This window comes from Zingiber officinale, chromosome 4B, assembly GCF_018446385.1.
Source record: "Zingiber officinale cultivar Zhangliang chromosome 4B, Zo_v1.1, whole genome shotgun sequence".
NCBI lineage: Eukaryota > Viridiplantae > Streptophyta > Magnoliopsida > Zingiberales > Zingiberaceae > Zingiber > Zingiber officinale.
The window spans coordinates 2,860,023-2,866,528 of NC_055993.1; the positions used below are offsets into that span (position 1 = coordinate 2,860,023).

The 6,506-nt window shown below is 41.8% G+C and overlaps 1 pseudogene; it reads left to right on the top strand.

Annotated features, from left to right (window-relative positions):
• The first annotated feature begins 1,096 nt into the window (after positions 1–1,096).
• Positions 1,097–3,924, top strand: LOC121974432 (annotated as a pseudogene).
• The last annotated feature ends 2,582 nt before the right edge of the window (positions 3,925–6,506 follow it).

The following is a 6,506-nucleotide window of genomic DNA, read 5'->3' on the forward strand; positions in this document are numbered from 1 at the left end:
ACCTCTTCTTGTAGTTGAGGAGCCATCCGCTGCCGCGATCGGAGCTTCCCTCATAGAGGCCGCGGAAGTCGTCAAGAGAAGTCATGAGCGAACACGAGAAACTCCGTGAGGGTGAGGCGGAAGAAGATCTCATGGAGGAGCTCGGAGGGGAGAGAAGGCATAGGCCGATGATAGTGATGCCGCGACCGACATCCTCATAATGCTCTTGCTATGCTCTTCGAAGGGTAATTTTGGAAAAAAAACTATTGATTATCTCGGAATTGTAAAAAAACCTAAGGCTTCCAAAGTTTTCCGATTCCTGATTCTATTCCCTAATTGTTGATGTGACGGAAATGTTACATTACCAAGAATCACCAATTACTGGAACCAAAAAAGTTTATCGTTGATAACCAACTAAGGTTATCAACGATAATCCCGAACCAAAAACGCCCTTAGAGATTTACAAGAAGACCCTTCATTTTCGTTGGATGTCTGTTTATATTTCTTAAAGTAACTGTGATAGGATTTTCTTCGGATATGCATTAGGTGATAGAAAGCAACATTGCAGCATTTGTCATGGCCCTCTATAACACGGTATCTGACTATTGGATCTTTCGAAGAATGCAGTTCAAGGTCCAGCTCACGCGCTTATGGCTGATCTATTGAGCCGTCATGGTTGCAAATAGGGATGAGTATTCACTTACTTAATTTGACGTATAAATTAATTAAATTAATCAAAATCAATTTAATATTGATTAACTGAATTTAATCAAAATTTTATTAAAATCGAGTTAATCAAATCAAATTAAAAATTGATTATTTTAATTAATACTGAATTAATCAAATTTATTTAAAAATTATATAAAATTAATACTAAATTAATTTAATTAACTGAATATTGATGCCTAAGTGTAATATCACAAATGCTATATTCTGTTAGGGGACGGATCTTCTAGTCCGCAAGGGTTGGGCCAACTCATGATCCAGCCTTGATTTGGTGGGAGGCAATAGCCCCCCACCTGTTAACAGGTGGGGGTCATGACCTCCCACCAATTCTCTTATCCCAGTCCAAGAACGAACCAAGATAAAGGGATAAGAGGATCCGGTCCCATTCTGCTAATGGATGGCTTTTGGAAATATCTTGGGTACTCATGCGGTTCAGTGGAAGTTGGCACAAATGGTTTCCTTACTTGATGACAAATGCATGCTGTAAAACTTGTGCCAATTTGAAGGGTGTTTTTATTTTTTTTGTTGCAATGGTTTTCATTCTCTTTTGCTGGTCGATCGCTATGATTTTTGCAAAAGAAGTCCCATAATGCCTTGTGCTTCTCGTCACCGCCCTTACTTGGTTATCATGGTTTTTGATCTTGTGTGAAAGCGGAGAAAATAATTGGCTGAGAATTGGAGCAGCGGGGCTGGTAAGAAGGGAGGAATGAATTGCCTATAAAATAAAAATACCCTCCTCAAAACTTTCAACTCAAAGAGAATAGCAACAATAATAAAACAAAATCAATTAAGAGAAAAGAGAGAAAGGAACTCAATGAATTGACTTGGTTACAACCAAGAAACTTGTTAATCCAAGGCAGTTGGAAAGCACACTAGAAAAGTCTCCTTCTCTGAAGGCAGAGAAGTCTTTTACACACTAGAAGCTCAAACAGTTGCTAGGAAGTTGATACAGAATTGAATGAATAATTTCTTAGCTCCAGGGACCTTTATATAGCTCCTGGAAAACTTATCTCGAGCCTTGCGAGCGCCTCCAACAAGGTTGAGGGCGCCTCCAGCCGAGGTGAGCGGACAAAACTTTATCCGCGCGCAAACGGTCGAGTTGACCTAGTTGAGGGCGCCTTCAACACTGTTGAAGGCGCCTTCAATGGCTTCTTCGGTTTTTCTTCATCTTCACGAAGGCTTCCGAAGTTCCGATTGCTTGGGTGATTTCGTCCAACCGAAATAAGGCTCACCCGAACCCAATTTCCGGCCTTCTCCACGAGCAGGCTTTCATCCCGACTTCTCGTCCCTTGAACGTCGCGCATGTTCTTCTCGTCCACTGGTGTATTATTCCGCAGCTCTCTCGTCCGTCGGACGCACCGAGCTCGTCGGCTCCCTTCCTGTGCCGTCCTTCTCGCTAGCTACGTCTTCCGCTCGACTTCCTGCGCTCCTAAGCTCCTGCACACTTAGACACAAGGATCAAATAACAAACAGTACCTAACCTAACTTGGTTGATCACATCAAAACAACCACGGGGTCTAACAAATGATTCTAAAGTTGATGGAATATAGACTCCTCGCTGCCCCTAGATGCCTCCGAAGCGCTCCTGCATTTCAAAAAGAGCGTTAATTGCTAGGCCAGGGAAGAGGTCCCCGGTGTTGGTCATCCGATGATCAAGTCGAGTCAAGTAAAATGAATGAACAGTAGCTAGTAGTATCATGTCGTGTGAGTGTACCTCCGCTTATAGATGGAGACTCCTTTTTATAATGTCACTATTTATCCACAAATCTCAAAGCGTTTTCAACAAAGGCATATCATAAAGTTGCTCTGATATCTTTCCCAAAATAGACCCGTAGTTTCTGTGCATGACGGGGGGAAGTTTCTAGTGTATAGCTTATCTGTAGAATATTCTCTATCCTCCATGGCACAAAAAAATGTAAAAAAGTAATACGAGGTTGTTGGATTGAGGGGTCCACTATGTGTTAAACTATTAATCTGACCGAGCCTCCGAAGTGTCCCAACCGACTATCGCTCGAAGGTACCACCGATCAAATTAGAGAACTGTAGCCATAAACTTGGCCTTCGCTCGGCCTCTTTCTTGAGCCAGAGTGCTTGGACAGACTGAGTGTCCAACTGGTTCTATCTGCTAGATCACTCCACTGAGTCAGTTAACTGTGTTATTTCTGAACCAAGGATAAGACTGGCTCTACGCGGAATACTGACTTAGCTCAAAGCTTCATTAATGTCACATGGATGAACGTCTAACCGCGCCTTAGTCCGATCGGCTTAACGGTCTTGTTGGCTATCTCCGGCCGAAGTAATCAACTACACTGGCTTCGAAGGTTGACCCTTCTTTAACTCTAACCGCTATATCATCCAACTCTCTTGACTTTGATCCGACTCAGAAGCCCCACCTTAATCGCCGCATCAGTTTCCATTTATCCTCAATGACACCAATGACACTGATTGGATGGGGTGCAAAGTGTACAACGGCAATCCAAGTAAAACTCCTTCACAAATTGATGCTTACGATCGGGGAGTCCGAGAAGGTGCATTGGTTTGCTACTGAGCTCGATTGTGCTAGGCATCACCTCGTTCTTCATAGAGCCAATGTGCCAAAGGCTGACTCTGAGAGTGGTTTGGGCGATAAGCAATTTAATTAAATTATGTGACAAAAGATGATTCGTTCGCTTTCAATATCTCTGTTAACCTGTTCTTAAACTAACACGGAAGAAGTAAATTACGGATGACTATTAGTCATTAGTACAAGTAGTCGAGGCATGGGGGAAGACATGCTCGGACACGTCAAGTTTTGATCCTAAAATCTCATGTGATAACACCTCATGTCTTAACCATTGCACCATCTCGAGAGGACGATAAGCAACTTGATTATGTTTGCCGGCATGGTTACCACTGCGATCATAAGTGCTTGGTCCTTGAAGAACCTCCATGGCTCAATTCAGCAAGCAATCACTGCTGATGGAAGGGTTAGAGCAGTGGCGGTGGTTCTATTTTCAGTGTCCCCTTCACGGTCACAGCACAATTGGCTGTCAATGGTGGTGGTGGTCAAGGACATTCAATTGGAGTTCTGAGCATTTCGATTGTTCTTCCTCAGGTGATCATAGCTCTCAGTGCAGGTCCATGGGATGCTCTTTTTGGAAAGGGCATCCTCCCTGCATTTGCTTTGGCATCTAGAATCGCTTTCGTATCCTCGGAATGTTTATACTTCCAAGGTTATGAAGGAATAACTTTAAGACTTCGGGACTCTTTTAGACCTAACCCGATTTCGAACCAACGATTCGATAGTTTGAAATCACCGGTTCAACAGTTCAGAACCGTCAGTTTAACGATTCTTGAGAGATTGACCTTAACTTTAACCGTCTAAAACTGTTATGGTTCATAGTTTGAAACCGTCAGTTCAAGGCTCGTACACGATTTGTCATAATTCACCACAGTTCAAGATTATTATATTAAAAAATATTAAAAATCTATTAAAAAAAGACTTGCACTTATTTTAATTGTCTACATATCCCCTTAGGGTATAGGGAAATCAAAGCTCACATAGTTCTCTTATCTTTTTTTACCTTTTTACCTTATGAAGTGATGCTATTCACTTCCATTTTTTGTTCCTATAGTATTTGTTCTTTCGGTATCAAATTCTTTCACTTCATCATCTGAAAATTACATTCCTTGGATTTTTTTCAGCACTGATCCAATCGTCAAGTCGGGAGATAAAGTTGATCGTCGTTCATCCAATATGTTATCGCTGACACTGAACGTCTGTTCCACAATAATTATTAACACTGAACAAGCTAAAATTTCTTTGACGATCATGGAGAGGACGAGAAAACTTTGAGTTTTCTATGACCACCACTTTAGACATCAAAATCTACTTCGCTATCTGCTTTATTAAAATCAAAAGAAATCGTAAAATAATTCTTAAGCTCGTAGAACTTGAGGATCTTCGTGAACGTTTCGTCCATTCTTTTAATAAAATTTATGCTTTTGTAAATTTTAAATTACTACTTAGTATTATATTTCAGAATTATTAAATTGTATCCCATATTTTATACTATATTCTTTATAAATATTATATAAATAATTTCTAATATTATATATAATATTATTATGATCAAAATCTACTTCATTGTCTTCATTAAAATCAAAAGGAGTCTTAAAATAATTCTTAAATTTCTATATGAAGCTTAAGGATTCTTGTAATCATTTCGTTCATTATTTTAATAAAATTTATACTTTTTATTTTATATTATATTTTCTATAAATATCATATAAATAATTTATAATATTCCCCCCCCCCCCCTCCCCCCCGCGGCCGCCCGCTAACTTAGTCATATTGTTGAGTCATCATTATCCGAGTTACACTTGTTCGTGCTACCGAGTTAGTCCAAATTAAGCCAAGCTGTCGAATTAGTTTGACCTACCAAGCTATTGAGTTGCTAAGTCGTTAAGTTGATCTCGTGGCTCGTCTAAGTTTTGTTAGCCGAATTCGACAAGACACAAGCATACATGATTCATGATCCCCACTTTCTCATGATCTCTTTTCCACTTCCCCATGATCATTGTTGAACCCCATGGTTATTTTGATGTAATCAACCAAGTTAAGTTAGATCATGTTTGTTATTTGATCTCTGTGTCCAAGTGTGCAAGAGCTTAGGAGCACAAGAAATCGAGCAGAAGACGCAGCTAGCGAGAAGGAGGGCACGGGAAGGGAGTCGACGGGTTCGGCGCGTCCGAAGGACGAGAGAGCTATGAAAGAGGACACCGGTGGACGAGAAGAACGTGCACGATGTTCGAGGGACGAGAAGCCAGGACGGAAGCCTGCTCGAGGAGAAGGCCGGAAATTAGATTCGGGTGAACCTTATTTCGGTTGGACGAAATCACCCAAGCAATTAGAACTTCGGAAGCCTTCGTGAAGATGAAGAAAAGTTGAAGAAACCATTGAAGGCACCTTCAACAGTGTTGATGGCGCCCTCAACAGTGTTGAAGGCGCCCTCAACTGGGTCAACTTGACCGTTTGCGCACGGATAAAGTTTTATCCACTCACCTCGGCTGGATGGAAGACGCAGCTAACGAGAAGGACGACACGGGAAGGGAGCCGACCGGCTCGGTACGTCCGAAGGACGAAAGAACTGCGGAAGAGTACACCGGTAGACGAGAAGAACATGCACGGCATTCGAGGGACGAGAAGTCGGGACGGAAACCTGCTCAAGGAGAAGGTCGAAAATTGGGTTCGGGTGAGCCCTATTTCAGTTGGCCACAATCACCCAAGCAATCGGAGCTTCGGAAGACGAAAAGAAGGCAAAAGGAGCTGGAAAAGCTAGTTTGAGGTGCCTTCAACGGAGTGTTGAAGGCCTGCGCTGCATGCAGTGCTGGAGGCGCCCTCATGACATTGAGGGCTCCTTCAACCATGTCTGAGGCGCCCTCAAGGTCATTGGAGGCGCCTCAGAACCAGTCTAGTGATCGTTTTCACAGATGGATAAAGTTTTATCCATCTACTCGGCTGGAGGCGCCCTCAACCTCGTTGGAAGCGCCCTCAAGGCTCGAGATAAGCTTTCCAGGAGATATATAAAAGCCCCTGGAGTTAGGAAATTAATCAATCAACTCTGAATTAATGCCTAACAACTTGTAAGAGATTTTAATGTGTAAAAGGCTTCTCCGCCTTTAGAGAAGGAGACTTTTTCTAATGTGTCTGTTCAACCGTCTTGAATTAATAACCTTCTTAGTTGTAACCAAATCGACTCTCTGAGTCTTCTTTCTTTTCTTTTATTACTGTTATTTCTTTTATTATTGTTACTAATTTT